At 49.1% G+C, this 15,723-nt stretch overlaps 1 protein-coding gene across 8 annotated transcripts in view; it reads right to left on the bottom strand.

Annotated features, from left to right (window-relative positions):
* Positions 1–15,723, bottom strand: part of LOC120894788 (ion transport peptide) — a 38,531-nt gene that overhangs the window by 17,819 nt on the left and 4,989 nt on the right. Inside the window, exons 1-2 of one of the 8 annotated variants that reach the window (XR_005738234.1) lie at positions 13,007–13,020; positions 12,846–12,855 (exon numbers count right to left, since the gene is read on the bottom strand). The exons of 3 other annotated variants lie outside the window; for them this stretch is intronic. The gene's annotated coding sequence lies outside the window, so the exon portion shown is untranslated. Of the gene's footprint in view, positions 1–151; positions 575–10,034; positions 11,142–12,659; positions 12,807–12,845; positions 12,856–13,006; positions 13,032–15,723 lie in introns of those variants that run through there. 4 more of the 8 variants (XR_005738232.1, XR_005738233.1, XR_005738231.1 and 1 more) reach the window with 4 other exon arrangements.

Genomic DNA, 15,723 nt, shown 5'->3' with positions numbered 1-15,723 from the left:
GATGATCGGTCGAATGATTGGTGCAAAAGGACCTACATACATACAGGGCCTACTCCCCCTCCGACCATAGTTGATCTATGCTGTTTTGGGTAGACCTCGAACCTGCTATCACTTGCTCACTTGCTTTTGCTCTTACTAAATCGACACTTACTGTGAAGGGACAACTGCTCGAACGGCACTCGAAAGAGAATACACACAGACGCGACACACTGGCACACGCACCACTGCTTCCTTTAAGTCTGCTACAATGGAGTTGTCGTACACTACCACACACGCACAACGAACCTTTTCGAAATAAAAGGAAGACAATATTCCACCCAACGAAGGATCTTTTGGTACTTGGATCACACGTCCACACACACACACTTTGCGGCAGAGTATACACAATGAGAAAGTAGCTCGAAAACTGAAAATGCTCGTTTCTTCCGTCCGTAGACCGTGAATTATTCACTCCGTATTGTGGGGCTCGATTCGCGCGGGCACACTCTCATGCGGCAACGTTTTGCTCGATTCGCGTAGTTCGCGCTGTTGTGTTCGATGGTCGCCGTCTCAGACAAGACTAGCCGATCGGCCCGATTGATCGGTGATCTTAATCCAATCATGATGATTCGTCCCCCACGACGGGGCGGCCCGATCATGGCGTCCAACTGCGGCCTCCCCACCACAGCGGCGTCTCTGCCATTCACCGTCCGAACGAAGTGAGCTCTCGTGAGCGAGCGCGCACCTAACACTGTCTGCGTGCGTATACGCTGCATGGTTGGAGTGTGTAGGGAGGGGGAGGGGAGACGTTACGCCGTGATGAACGCGATCGGTCTCGTGGTAGTGATGCTGGTGTAGTGTTCCTACTAGTGGTGTGTCCTCTGGAGCGCACCCACAACTCCAATCCGACTCAGGCAATTGTTAGTCCGATTCCAACTCCTGCAAAATCGGAACCAATAGCTCCACCCGTAGTCGGAGTTTTCCGAAATCGTCAGAAGTCCGGAGTCGTCCGGAGTCAACCGAATTCGCCTGGAGACATCCCGAGTCGCCTGGAGACATCCGAAGGCGGAATCTTGCGGAGTCGTCCGGAGTCGGAACCGTCCGGAGAAGGCTGGTGCAATGTTTTTATGATCAGGAATTTCATCTCCGATTCCGACTCCTGCTGACTTCGGTCGACTCAAACCGCTATTCTTACAAAGAAAGGCCTATTTCAGCCGTGCACGCGCAAAGTGAAAGAGAAAAAAACTCTACGAAATGAAATGCCTTTGGCCAACTCCAGCCGACTCCGGAGCACTGCAACTCCCGACGACTCCGGGCGACTCCGGACGACTCCGGTTAATGCTCGGCGGACATAACTTCTGGCATCGGTTCCAGAATTTCAGATCGGAGTCGACTTCGAATTTTTGCCCATCACTCGTTCCCACCATGCGCGGAACCAATACGTTGGTTGAAACGACCTGCCACCCTCATCACCAACTGGGTCCTACCCTCCTTTTCGAGAGTAAACGGAGCGCCAGACATTTGGGCGCGCGTGGGACCTGTTCCGGCGGGAGTTTCCCCCCTTGCTAACCGTTTTCCGCCGGAGGAAAAATGCACTGGGCGTAATTTTCTCATGTTCCAACCCGCTCCGACTCCTATCATACCCACCGTATCAGAGACCATTACACAGACAACCTAACCGGAGGGCGGTGGAAAACAACTGCGTCACGGCAGTTGCCCTAGAATGCATCTGACATCAGCTGGAATGAAATATCGGCCGGTCCGATCAATATTTCCCCGCAGCTTCCAGTGGAAAGTGCCCCGGGCATCCGGGTAGTGAGGATAATGATTGAAAATAGCCTATCACCGGGACGCATGCATCATGCACCTCCAATAGAACGGAAAGTTCCCTGCGCACACACCCACGCACAGCTACGCGAGGGTAATTGATCGTCGTGGGAAAATAATAAGTATCCCAAGGAGCGCACCGCAAAGGGTCAAGTTTAGAAATCCCAACGATATCGATGATTCATTCAAATGTGGAGCAAAGCGGGTTTCCGTTCGGCGGCGTCAGCGGTACGTGTCGAGATTGGACAAACAATCTCAATCATTCCCGCCTTACTAACGGCGCAACTATGCGGCAAATGGGTTTGTTTTTGCCCATGACCTGGAAGAATTCCTCGCTCTCCTAATTAATGCACGTTGAAAATCTTGAGCGGTGGTGGGCGCTAACAATTCGGCTGCGGACATACACTATCGCCAGCTCATTCATATGGCATGATATGGCGTGGGGTTTCCCCTCCCTCTCGTCCCACTCCCTGTGCCGTGCACCGAATGCACCATTTACGCTAAGTATATTGTTGTGGCTTGTTGCTTCTTCCGACCTATCATTCAACCGATAAACACATATGCCGCATGTACGCCTTTTAAATGTAACTAACTGGTGTTCGCTAAACACGCGCGTTCGGCGGAAAACTGCTTCAGCTCGATCGGGCCGCGATCATCACGTCGATCAATCTCCGTATTATAAATAGACGCCATTTCTGCAGCGGATGCAATTACGCCACCGTTCCGCAGCGCAGCGCAAACTTCCAGCGCAATGGCGCAGCAGCAGCGCAGAAAAATCGCCGACCGATAACTGCTCCTCGGCCCAAAGCGGTAGCAGACCGAGCATCATCATGTCGTCCTGGGTTAGTTACGATCTTCTCCCCCAACCGTTCCGGTGCATCCCAGGATCCAGGCCCAGGATTGCAGAACTACCGCCAACACTGCGTGCAAATGGCGTCGCATCTCGCTGCTGCGTGCGTTAATCACGAGGCCACCACGGCGAGGAAGCGAACAAGCGACGGGAGAGAAAGAAATATCGCGAACGCTGGAGTGTGTGTGTGTGTCGCGCTGCATCGTCATTCCTGCTAATGTGCGTACATTCCCCCGGGACGCCGGATGAGTTGGGCCAGTTGCTGCCGGCTCTTGTGGAGGCTGCCGGCCGTTCGGTTCGGTCGGTCAGATAAATAAATCAATTATTTATAATTATACACTTTTATCATTGCCCTCCCTTTTGGTCTTCCACCGTCTTGCTCCCGTTTGCCGTTACCTCGGTGCAACCCAGGGGGATGGGACAGACCACCGGCTGATTCACTCGATTCGTTCTCCCCAAGGGGTTTGCTCTCGCGATCGCTGCTCGGCAGACCTTAACGGGAAGGTTGTGGTGCGGGCTGGTGATGGGTGATACGGGCAGAACTTTTCGCCCAGCTGCCATGCACATGCACAACGAGAGAGAGTGCAAGCCAAGCAGCAGTTGGTAACCGCGAACCGGGACCTTAGAGAGTACGCCGCCGCCGCGCGCGCGTACGGTCGGTGTCAACGACAGCGTGTGGTACAGCTGGCGTACGATGACACACCCCTTTCGCACGGCGGCGCACATTTCATAACGTGACGTCGATCGGCGTGGTGTCGTGACCGGGCGATTGGATGCAACCCCTAGGTGACGGTGATGGACGTCACCCAACCTCTTCCACACGCATACACGCACGCACGCACACACGCCCGCGTTGACGGATTGGTAGTTGCTCACCTTGCCGCGTGGTCGTCTTGCGTCTTGCGCACCGCTATAGCGCAGTTGTTGCTGCTGCACGCGGTCCTCTTCGCCGTCTTGCAGATTGCAAAGGAATGCGTCCCACAAAAGGGGTGCTGCACTCATTTTTTTGCTTTTGCTTCGCCCCCATTCACCCCTGCCCACGACCGCTCGTCTCGCGGCTGCCGCCCTTTTCCCTTTTTAATTTTGCGCTGCACTACGCACGCTGGGCGGAATACTGAGCAGATCCCCGCGCTGTTGGCTCCCGGTTGGCTGGGAAAGTACACGTACGGCTTTCGAACCAGGCATCGATCGAGGGGCGACGTGGTATCGCTCGTGAGGCGTACGGGTGGTACTCTGGCATTGGTGTGGTGGGAGCACAATGGAGATATGCATTGCGCGGGGTGGGTCTGTTGTTGCTGCAATGCACTCACCCTGGGTGGAGGGTGGACCATTGTATTTAAATTCGTGTGCCAAAAGGAATGCGGACAATTTAAATGTCAAAGTGTTGATTAAAGCGCTGCACCGCGAATCCGCCACGCCAGCTCCCACTTTCTCTCTGGTTCGTGTGCGCGCTGCGCGTTCTCCTTCCAGCGCGATAGAACCGGAGAGCGGGCTCGGGGGAAGGCAAACGGAGCCAGAGCAGTAGGGTGGCTGAGTGGTGCAAAAGAAAAACGCATGATAGAACGCAATCGACGCGCCCGTTCATTGGCTATCGTAGCGGCGCGGCGTATCGTAACGCAGCAACATTACATCAATTGCGCCTAAAATCTGCTGGCGCATGCGGAAAAGGGCGCGTAAAGCAAGGGCAGCTCGAGCAAGTGTCACGTAGCATATTTTCTCCAGCTCCAGCTTCTCCACCGCCCGAGACACTGCGCTGGACAAAGTTTGAAATCATAATCAAACGGGCGAATCAAAAGAGAAGTCAAAAGCCGAGAACGATCGTTCAGAGAATGATTACTTGATAGCAATCGATGTTATTGTATACATTCGCCATTGCTCTTAAACATTCAACAAAGTGATACAAACATAAGCGGTTGTGATAAAACTCAATGATCAAAGCAACTGAGAAGAGAAGTAAACAAAACCATTTTTTTTGTCCACACCACCCTATGCGTTGTGCGATGGAATTTCCATGCGAAAGCATTTGGTCCCATGCCTGCTCTTGTAGACCCTCCCCACACGTGCCCGTTCTGAAGTGGCCGAAGAATGGTCGCAGCACTTCTTGAACACTTCTTGCCGGGCGTAGAATCTTGACCTGCCATTGAACAACAGCCCCACCAGCCGGACGGCGGCATCCCCTGAATGTTTGGACGGTGTCGAGGAAACGTGTCGCCGACGGTGCGTGAGACACTTTCCGTGACCGATTGCGCAAAGCTCGCCATGCGCAGTCGGTTTCCGATTACGCGTTTGCAGCACGAGGAGCCACCGATGGAATTAGCGTAGCAGTCACCCGCAAGACTTACCCTTCCAGCGGGCCCAACAGCACGTTCCGGAGGTGCTGGATAAGACGCCGCTCCCCCCCCAGACCTTCCTTAGCCATATGTGCGTTTGCGTGCGCGTAGTCTCCGTACGACCTTTGTGCTCCCGCGTTTCTATTTCGGCGATTCAACACGCCTAACCTAGAAGCAAAACATAAAATCTCCCCCGCTCCTTGCTTCTCGCGACACGTGTTTGCATCGTGCCGCGGGACAGTCTGACCTTGTCGCGCGGCCAACCTATTGTTGGCAAAAATTGGCGCCACTCTGCCCGAGGATCGGGAATTTCTGTGTCTCCATCTTCGGGCGGCGAACAGTGCCGGTTGGCTGGCTGGCTGGCTGGCACCGAATGGAACGAAAAATTTCGTTTGACCGATATGCTTGTGCCGCCGACGCCGCCGCTGACGGTGTCCTCGATTCCGTGTCGGAAAATTGGATGACAAGTTTGCGAGAATTGCACGGCTTGGCGACGCATTCCTCAGCGCACGAGGGCACGCTGGGAAGCTGACGCCTTCGACGGCACCGTCTGGCTGGTGGAAACGGTTACGAAAGCGAAATGGGATGTAAGATCAAGCGACAGGGGGACGACACACGATACTCGCATCCCTCTCCAGAGAAGGAATGAAGTCTGCTCCCCTTCAGGTCCGATTGACATAAAAAGCAAAAGTTCAGAAGCAGTAATGTCGGCTAAAGGATATATTTTTGGCACATTGGTTGGTTAGCTGTTGTTTTGCTAATTGTTATACGCCGTTTTTTTTTTTGTTGTTGTCTCCGACCCGGCCGTCAGTCATTTGTCAGCGGAAGAAGCAGGTTTCTCGGTACTGTCACAACACTCTGCAGTATCTGCTGCGAAGTTCCATGGAAAAAGCAGGCAGAGCTACAATCAGATTCCAACTAAAAGCGGACCCAGGCGGACCTTGAGACCTTGTCGGATGGTTGGTTTTTATCTCCTAATATCCATCTGCACGCAACCCTGGATAGAGGCGAAGAGGTAGCGTTTGTAGTTGAGACATACACAAAAAGTGGACTTGACGATCTGCAAAACAGCGATCTTCAGCAAAAAAAAACTCACACACACGTGTCCCGCTTAATAGACTTTTTTGTGACATCTTTTGTGAATTTTGACCACCTAATTGAAGTGTGATTGACGTTACGAGTCGAGAGTAGTAGGCTGAACGTCGATCTTTTGGAGATAGCGATTGTATGGCAAAAAGTAGTCAGCCTTAACAGACGAGGCACGAAAATTATTTTCGCTGGTAATTAGGACAGATTTTTTTTTGTTAATGTTGTCAGTGAGGCTTAAGATGGCTTCAGAACAACCACACAACTTAGTGATGGGTAAAGTTGGCAAACATCAGCAGTCGACTCCGATCCGACTTCGATATTTTAGGAACCGACTCCGGGAGGTAGTTCCGCCCAGCATTATCCAGAGTCGTTCGGAATCATCTGGAGCCGTCCAAAGTCGGAGTCGTCCGAGGTCACCAGGAGTCGCAAGGAGTCGCAGTCGGCCTTCGAAATAAAGGCTTGTATACGTAATACACACGCAAAGTAAAAGACAAAAACACAACGAGATTAAATGACTGATCACAAGAACATTGCACCGGACGGGTCCAGTTGCCACCTATCGACTCTGGACGACTCCGATTTCGAAAGACTCAGGACTCAGGACGACTCCAGACGACTCTGGACGATTCCGGACGACTTTGGACGACTCCAACTACGAACGACTTCGGGCGACTCCGGATGACTCCAGTCGACTCCGGACAACTCCGGATGACTCCGATTTTGCCGAAGTCGGACTAACAATATCTGAAGACGCATCGGAGTGGTGGGTGCGCTCCAGAGAGCACATCACTACACACTACCATTACTATCTTCTACAAAGCATCATTACGCCTTACACATGTTCTTCTCTCGTTGCTTATCAGCGATGCGCCCTAATGCCCAATTCAAACCGTAACTGTGTAATAAAAAACGGTCGCCCCAAAGAGTCAGAAATCTAGCGTAGAGCAACCTGTTACGGGAGTTGTTTTGCCTGCGGGCAACCCACCCCATCGAAAGCACACACTCACACACACGGCCGCATACACTCTGAAAATCTGGTGTAGACTTCGTGACGATCGCGCTAAAGATGGCAGCCGCCAATGAGTCTAACTCGTTCTCGGTGCGCAATCAACAAGTCGATGGGGTTAGATGACGGCTCTAGTTTGCCTACTGGGTAATTATCAGCCCTCCCGATGAGGGACCAACCAAGCCAGCCGCACACATCAACACACACACACAGACCATCAAACGGGAAGATCGTGTACTGGACGCGCGGCAATATGCTTGTTGTGTCTTGTGTCTCAGCGTGTCTTGATTAATTTTCGTTTTGCAGTGTGTTTGGTTTTTTCACTTCTCTCTCTCTTTCTCTCCCTCTCTCTCTCTCCCTCTCTCACTCTCCCTCTCTCTCTCAAATCTCCCTTAACGGCCTGCTAACTAATCGTTCTCCGCCGGTTTGACCGCTGGCCAATTCCTCCCCGTGCGCTCCTCCTGCGCTCGTCTTCTACGAAGCGATGCGGTGTTAATTGAAAAAGAATGTGTGTGCGGCCATTTCGTCGCTTGCCACAAGCGCACGCCTCACAGCGGCCCCTTGGTGATGGTGGTGGACCCACCAGAACTGGTCCGCGTCCGTTTCAGTTCTCCATTTTCCGCGCACCGTTTTCCCTGCATAGCCTGCCTATATTCACCACCAACTGGAGCGCGTATGACGTAAACGGTGCGGATTGCAGTAATTTGAGCTCCACTACTACCCCGGCCTGCCCCGGTCGCGCATTAGTGCTGCTGTCAAAAAGACCGATCCTTGTTTCAGTGTTTTGCGTCGTTTTTTGCGAGGACACCACCATGCCGACGGCTCCTTCGACTTGGCACTCGTGTAGCTCGCCAAACCGACCGCCGTACACTTGCTGCAATAGGACGTGCCCCCTTTTTAAAACCGTGTGGCGCGCGCGAGCGCACTCACGCCCTCCCTTATCGGCGTGTGACATGCGGTAAACGGTGTGTGTATGTGTGTGTTTTCCCGAACCATTCTTTCTGACCTTCCAAAGGCTCAGTGTCTGTCGCATCAAAAAGCACCGCAGGAAAGGTTTGCACGATGCTGGGGAAGAGAGACTGGGGTAGATTGGTGAGGCTGGTGCCGCTCGTTCGGTCTGTGCCGCCAGTTGCATCGCGCCTACCGAAACCGGTATATTCGGTATGTGTTTGGTGTCCACTTTCCGCCACCGCCATCTCCTCCCACAAGCATCATCAGCGTCATCATCGTCAGTTGACATCGTGCCGAGGGGCGCACGGGGTTTGGTGGACGATCTGATGATCATCATGCTCGTGGTGTGATCATCGACAGTTCGGGTGGTGCTGCACGCTGCTGCAGCTCGGTTAGGAGCTGCAGCGTCGTGCGGTTGTGTCTGTACGTTGTTTGATGAAAGTGGGCTCAGCGTGTTACGTCAGATCGACACGATTTGAGACGATCTGCCCCTTCGCCTACCCTCATCCCTTCCAAATGCGTACAACCCTCTCCCACCAAACGCTGTACAAAAGGGAGGCGAGTGGCGATTCGAGCAGTATTAGTGGCTAAACGATGTGAATGTGGCGAGCGAATCGGTCCACGAGAAGAGGAAATGATCCAACTAAGCCTGACAAAGTTCGCTCCCTGACAGACCGGGCAGCAGTGTCCCAGAGAGATAGAGAGAGAGATAACGAAAGAAAGAGGGAGAGATTGAGAGATAGAGAGACGTGAGAAGGATGGATTGCTGCGGCACGAAAGTAAAAGTAAAACATACACATTTAGTATCGGTCCTCAAGCTGGTCTCGCCCTAACCCCCTCCCTCCGGTTGGCCTGGCGCGCTGCTCGGAAGTATTATAGCACAATTTTCCGTCACATTCAAAGACCACTACGGGGCCACCGTCGGGTTATTCGATAACCGTTTTTCTTGCGAGGCAAGTTCCGTTCCCTTCCCGTCACTTTTTCGACAGCCAACAGCGTGGAGAGATGGAGCCAACAGGAGAAGAAGAAAAAAAAAACGACTTGCCAAGGGAGAATTGTTCCAAAGACAGTCGATGTAGCAGATACCATCAGTGACAATTGGTACACAGTTCACTGTCCTTTTGCAACGCCTCGTTGCTGGGACAACACTTCACATTGGTCAACCACAAGAAAGATTTGATTGGAATTCTTTTCCAGCAATTACAAACAATTTGGTGGCTTTTATAGAGCGAAGGTAGGAGCTGCAACGACTTCATCTACGATCCTGGTATGCGATTGAAGGAAAGGGCAATTTGTAGCCAACGCGATAAAGCAGATAACGAATGACAGGAAACATGCATGTGTATGGGTCGCTAAGTGTGTGTTTGTTTTGTCTGCATTTGCATTTCCTGCCCCGTAGCTCGATCGCGATTAAGATCTCTGTTACCGCGATCATACACGATCAAACATATACAACCACACACACACACACACGCAAGTATCAAGCGGCTGCACTAATATCGTGATCGTGATCATTCATGCTGCTCCGTATCTCGTACCGCGTTCTCAATGGTGTATCTTTCTCGTTTTGCTCTTAATTTTTGACAAATGTTTCGTTTTGTTTTCATTTACCACCGGCGTCCCCCCTGCTGGGCGCGGTTCCGTCCTCTTTGGTGGTTGAATTTCGAGCAGTTTTTGCCTTGCCATTCCCGCCCTGGCCCCACATGATTGCTCCTACCCCTTTTGCGTATTATGGTAGACTTTTCCCTTCATTTGTCTCGCCGACCCGGCAGGTATCTCTTGTAGCGAGATGCGAAATGCGTGCCACCGCGGTTGCTGCTTTTACCCGATTTTGTTTTATTTCGGTGTGTGCCAGTAAGTCAACCATTCGCCGCTTACTGTGCGGTTTCACACGAAGGGACGATTATGTGTCTCCCTGCTGATACCCCCTCCCCTCAAAGTCTAGCCAGTTTCGGGCGTTCGGTGAAGATGCAAGGAACGACTCTCCGGATCTCAGGATTACCTTTTGCGCCTATCCTTTGCTCGCTCTATCTCTCGTGCGAGATAGTCGCGAGATTACGCCAACATACAACCACAGTTGTGCAGTTTCCGAGCACGGCCGCCGTCCACCGGCACTTTCCTCGGCGGTCACTGGCGGTTTGGGTGGAGGAAGGAACCTTCCTTCTTTTTTTTGGTTTGAAGACTCCTAGAATATTAGTCTCCTTGCGGTTGCAGATCGGCTCGAACGGCCGTCGCACATACACTGACACTCTGCACTCTGCCCTGCACACTTGCAAGTGGATCAATTGCCACGATTTATTGCCTTCGATCGCGCTTTCCTTTTACACTAACGCGCACCAACAGAGCGCCAACAATTCTGGGCGTTGTGGGTCGACTCCTTCGACTACGCGGCACAAGCACTGTATCATTAGACCGAAGTCATTAAACGGTTTGTTATGAGGGCAATATTGAACACCACCTCTGCACTTAGATCGCGTGTCCCCCTTACTTTGTTTGGCCGATCTTTGGCGATCGCAGCGGAGCGGTAATGTTGTTTCCCTCCCGAACTGCTCCAAAAACCAAGTTCTGCCACAATATGAAGGCGATTATGGTGTGAACGTATGATAAATTTCCCCGCAAAATTTACTGCACGATTCTACACTTTACCGCGTGCCGATGGCGGGACCGTAGTAAATCCGTCTGCCTCAGAATGGAGAGCAAGCAAATGGTTTAAATTATTTATCCGCATGTATCACCGTCACTTGGTTTTGGTGACGATCTCCGCCAAAGATCGTGATCGAGGCGCAATTTTTACCACTCCAGATGGTTCACAACACCAAAACAAATGACAAGTAAAAAGACACACATTCACGCACACACACACACACTTCCCACCACGCACAAGGCAACAACCAGCACCCAAGTCTCGCCAAACGACTTCGGGATTCAATTTCGCTTTTGCGAACCAAACTTTTTGCTCTCTTTTTTCCCTTTTTTTCTTATTGCAGCCCCCACTGGCCGCCAATTGCCACTGTTTTCCTCGGTCGCACGGAAATAACGCACACGGGGTAAAGATCGGGTTAGCTGGGGAAGCAACTACAACAACGACAGCAACAACAAAAAGTACAACAGACGCACCACTCGGGTTTTTCTTAGCGTAGCTTGCGGTTTAAGGTACAACGGATTTCGCGATTCGCGAACTGGCACGCGCTTGCTGCAACCACGAGACGACACAGACGATTGCGCGTTTAATAACGTTTTCCGACGTTAGCGGGTATTTAAAGTACGCGCGGGCTTCAGGCGAATGCATGTTAGGCTATCCGGTGAGGAAGGTACGCTTTTTTAGGATGGAGGCAGATATTGGAAAATATTGGCCTAGTGTTGTTTTTTTTTCTCTAGTGAAATATTAAGCAAATTTCACTTAGTTTGCTTGTTGAACAAATTGTATTCAGTATATAATTTTATAAACTCTTGTATTATTTCCATAGTATTGATGCTATGCTTATTTGAATGTATCGAATATGCATACGCTAGCTGTTATTTTCTTGTAAATAAAAAGCATAGCTTCATAGCGTATTTCAGTGTAAAAAAAACAACTAAAAATACAACAATACTTTTATGCCAACCCAATATCTTTGCTCATGAGGGTGAGCACACACTGGCCAGAGCGACGGCAACAGTTAGTGCCATCCGAAGACATCCGAAGAGAGTTTGCTCTCGTGGCTTGTCAAATGGACGTCTGCACACTGGCCAACATGTATTCTCAAAATCTCACTCTTCAAGAAGGAATTCTGGGGGATATTGAATTCATAATATCAGCTATGGAACCATCTGAGCTTGAAGTAAATCAGCGTTTTTTTTAATTATTTGCGCTTCATAACTAAATGAGGAATAAATGTTCCCTCAGTTCCCCCAAAAAATTTTTCGATATAAAAGTACAAAATAATAATTTAAAAAAAACTTGTGTTTATATCATTCACAGCAAAACACAATAGAAATGACCCCGTAGACTCCTAATATCTGCAGAGAAACGCGCTTCATATTTTTTCATATCTCATTTCACGAGCATTTCCAATGTTTTCATGTTTTATTTCACTCGCACATTCTCGTCCTCTCTGTGTACGGTATTTTCTCTCAGGCACATTGCTCGGAGAGAGAAAACCTATCGTTCATACATTTTAACAGATGTCTTCGGGTAGTTTGTTCCTTCTATTGTGACATTGGACTACTGTGCAGAGTTTGAAAATTTTCCATAAATCGGTAATGTTTTTGCACGGTAGTAATCATCAATTGCAGTTACATTGATCCGATGCCGTTGAAGATGTACAATTTTGTTGGATTTTTTGCAGTCCGCACTGCATTGTTGCAGTGAATAACAATTTGTGCGCAGTTTTATGGCATTGTTTTATGTGAATATCTTGTTGTTAAATTCATGACGAAAAATATGAACCTTAGCATCCAGAGTTGATAAATGACACCTTATTTTGGATGATAGAAATCTATAACCACAAACCTTCATCAATTTAATGGTTCTGCTGGTTAATGCTGGGTTATATATTGATTAAGATAGCTTCTAGGTATAAAAAATACTCATCAAATAGAATAAAATAAACCATACGCCTGTCTTTATACCACTTCACTTTCCTACCTTCCTCCGCACCTCACGCACGATGTATAATGGCCAACATAAAAAGTTGATCGCTCGGCGACATTTTCAGCACCATTCCGGTGGGTGAATTGGTGTACGATCGCATGAAATGCCCCGTCCCCAAACCGCAGCGCATCGTTACCAACAAAGTAATAGTAGTAGGCTGCCGTCATTCCAAATACACACCTAAACACACCTGTGCACGGTTTCGAGTAGAACAAAAAACACTTTTATCACTTCACTGCAGAAGTTCCACAGCGCAAATGGGCTGGCCCTTTGGATTCCTTTTGTTTCTGCAACAACAACAACAACAACCGATTCAGGGGTACTGCCAAAGCCAAACTAACCTGCTGCTGCTGCACTGTTACTTTAGCGGAACACTTTTGCCTCGTTTTGGGCTACCGCGCAGCGCGCTTTCAGACAAATGCATTTTCCCTCCGTTCGCGTCGAACGCATCATAATCACTTCGGGAAGAGAAGTAAAAGACATGCACGCACACACGAAAGCGAAACTGCGTTCCGATACAACCGACCCACACACATGCGCGTACCGATGCATCATGTGGTAGGAGAAATGCATTTCTCCCTCTCTCTCTAGCCCGCTGTATGCTTTCTTTTTGTTACCCGATCGCACCACCACAAGGTAAGTGCGGCCCGTGAGATGACAATGCATTTGCGCTGGTGTGTGTGTGTGTCTGTGTGTGTATGTTTTTGTACCTGCTGTGTGTGGCTGGATTTGCAGTGCCGATGATGATGATGATGCCCATGATGATGATCGTGATGATGACGGTGCGCTCTACTGCATCGTTAAAACAGTAGGGAAATGAATGCGCTGGATGAACCATTCAGCTGTTTCCCGAACAATCAAATGATCACTGGTTCAGCCGGTTCATGCCAAATCGCTTGGGACAAGATGAATTCTTTTGTTTATTTATTGTACCTTTTTAATTTGTTTGACTCAGGAATCGTTTCAAATTTTGTATTTGTTATGGTGCTTCTAAGAAAGATCTAATTACTTATGACTGACTTATTTTCGGCACTCGAAAGAAATATCTTGAAGGTTTACATTCTAAAGGCAAATACTAAGCTACTCTTGTATATGCAGTAAGCTGATAAACTTTACAAACATATATACAGTCTCTTACAACACACAAACAAATTGGGGAATGTTGTCTCGGAATCTTTGAGTGTGACTGATCTAAATGAATCTTTTCTTAAATTTTGGAAGAATATAAATTATATATTGCATACAGCAAAGGAGGAATGTTTTCTGGCACTTTTCATATATAAAAAAGATAAATAAAAAAACCACATGCGTTAAAAGCTACGATTGATAGCAGTTTTTTTTTACAGTTTTATGGATTAACCTAAGGACTTGAGAACAATAATCAATAAAAGCTAGTTAATTTTATTAGTGGCTTAGGCAGGTTTAAACCTATCACGGCTACTGCTTCAAGTTGGAAAAGATGTACAAAATAAAACAATGATCATGTGTTAATGTTGCCAGGACATAACCGACCTGGCAAAAACGCCAACCATGTTTGAGCTTTCGTCCATGGATGAAACTTGGGTCATGGATTAAAAAAAAATGTTATCTATATATTCAAAATGTGTTTAACATTTTAAATGTAGCGCCGGATAAGTAAGTAAGTAAGTTTAACATTGTATGAGTGTGAGGACATGCGATATTGATTCTCGGCTGGCAACACTTGTAACACAGCTCATTAGAATTGCACAGGTTCTGTGAAGCAGTAATCAAGTGGTTTGAATGACAACTTGATCAGTAGCCTACTCTGAATATCCTTTAGATTGCCCTCAAGGATAGAGTAAACGAGTGCGGTGATCACAGTGACATTTACAAGAAAATCTTTAGTGTCGCAACATAACAAGGGCTTATGCAATACCTCACTGCATTTGCTGAGTAAAAGTGGTCCTTAAACCTGGGCAAAATACCCAAATGTTTTACCATAGACTTTAGTACTTTGGAACACTAAACTGTGAATATTCTGCAATGGATGAAGCGAAACGTCCAGGAAACTCCAGCTCATAGCAAATCCAACCACTGTAGACAGCAGTGGAAAAGTCCAATTGCCATAAGACTGGTAGGCGGGCTTTAACCTGTCACCTGCGCGGAACATTCCCCACCTCATGTGTCAATCGCGGTGGAATTGTACGGGCCAATTGCTTCCGACAGCAGCGGGCCGTGCGTAGCCTTCAAGCAGCCAGCTAAATGTAAAGCCCACGAAATAATGCACACCAATTCCATCATCCGTGCAGGGAATTGGTCGCCTTTGATCGCCATGTGGCCTTCTCAACTAGAACAATCTATCAGCTACTGTTTACATACATCCGAGCTAATTGTTGCTAATTATCTAACACTGCATTTGATGCAGTCTGATGCAATTACCCTGCCGTGCAGTGTAAGCCACCTGCCTCTAACGTTTTCTCGTGCCCCTTCCCTCGTTCTTCGCTTTTCCGTTCCGTCCGGTACGGCACGCATCGGCCAGTCACTTCAACGCCTGATCGCAACTGTACACCGTGGAGTGTTGGGAAACATAATCGACAAACGATCACCTTCCATCGATTGCAATTGTAACACACCCCGCCAGGGGCTTGTCTTTTCCCTCTTCTCCTTCTACATTCTCCGCTCCTGCTGCCCCGCTTCCCACGTTTGCGAGGGAAAGGCCTGCGACATCGCCAGTAGCTACGCGCTGCAGGTCTTCTAATTACCGCCCCAACCGAGATCGTATTGCCAGGCCTGCTGACACACTGCACAAACGTGCGTTCTTGACAGTGGATACAAAAATCAATTTCTCGTGCACACCGGTGTCTCCGGTCGACGTTGGGTTTGGTTTAGTAGTGGAGGCGGCATGCTATTTTTACCATTTCGACGGAAGAACGCGAATTGGACACTTGATCGTCTGGATCGATTTTCTCACGACGCTCCTAATCGGGGAGGGAAATGCACCTTGTTTGAAGGGAGTAGGAAGGAAATGATTCATATAGCAGCCGTAAGCCGTACGTCGATCGTGGCGGTATTGTTAGGAACGATGATGAAGCTAAAA

This window comes from Anopheles arabiensis, chromosome 2, assembly GCF_016920715.1.
Source record: "Anopheles arabiensis isolate DONGOLA chromosome 2, AaraD3, whole genome shotgun sequence".
In the NCBI taxonomy this organism is placed as follows: Eukaryota; Metazoa; Arthropoda; class Insecta; order Diptera; family Culicidae; genus Anopheles; species Anopheles arabiensis.
Note: the sequence above shows the minus strand (reverse complement) of the source record. Positions and strands in the feature narration are given on the sequence as shown.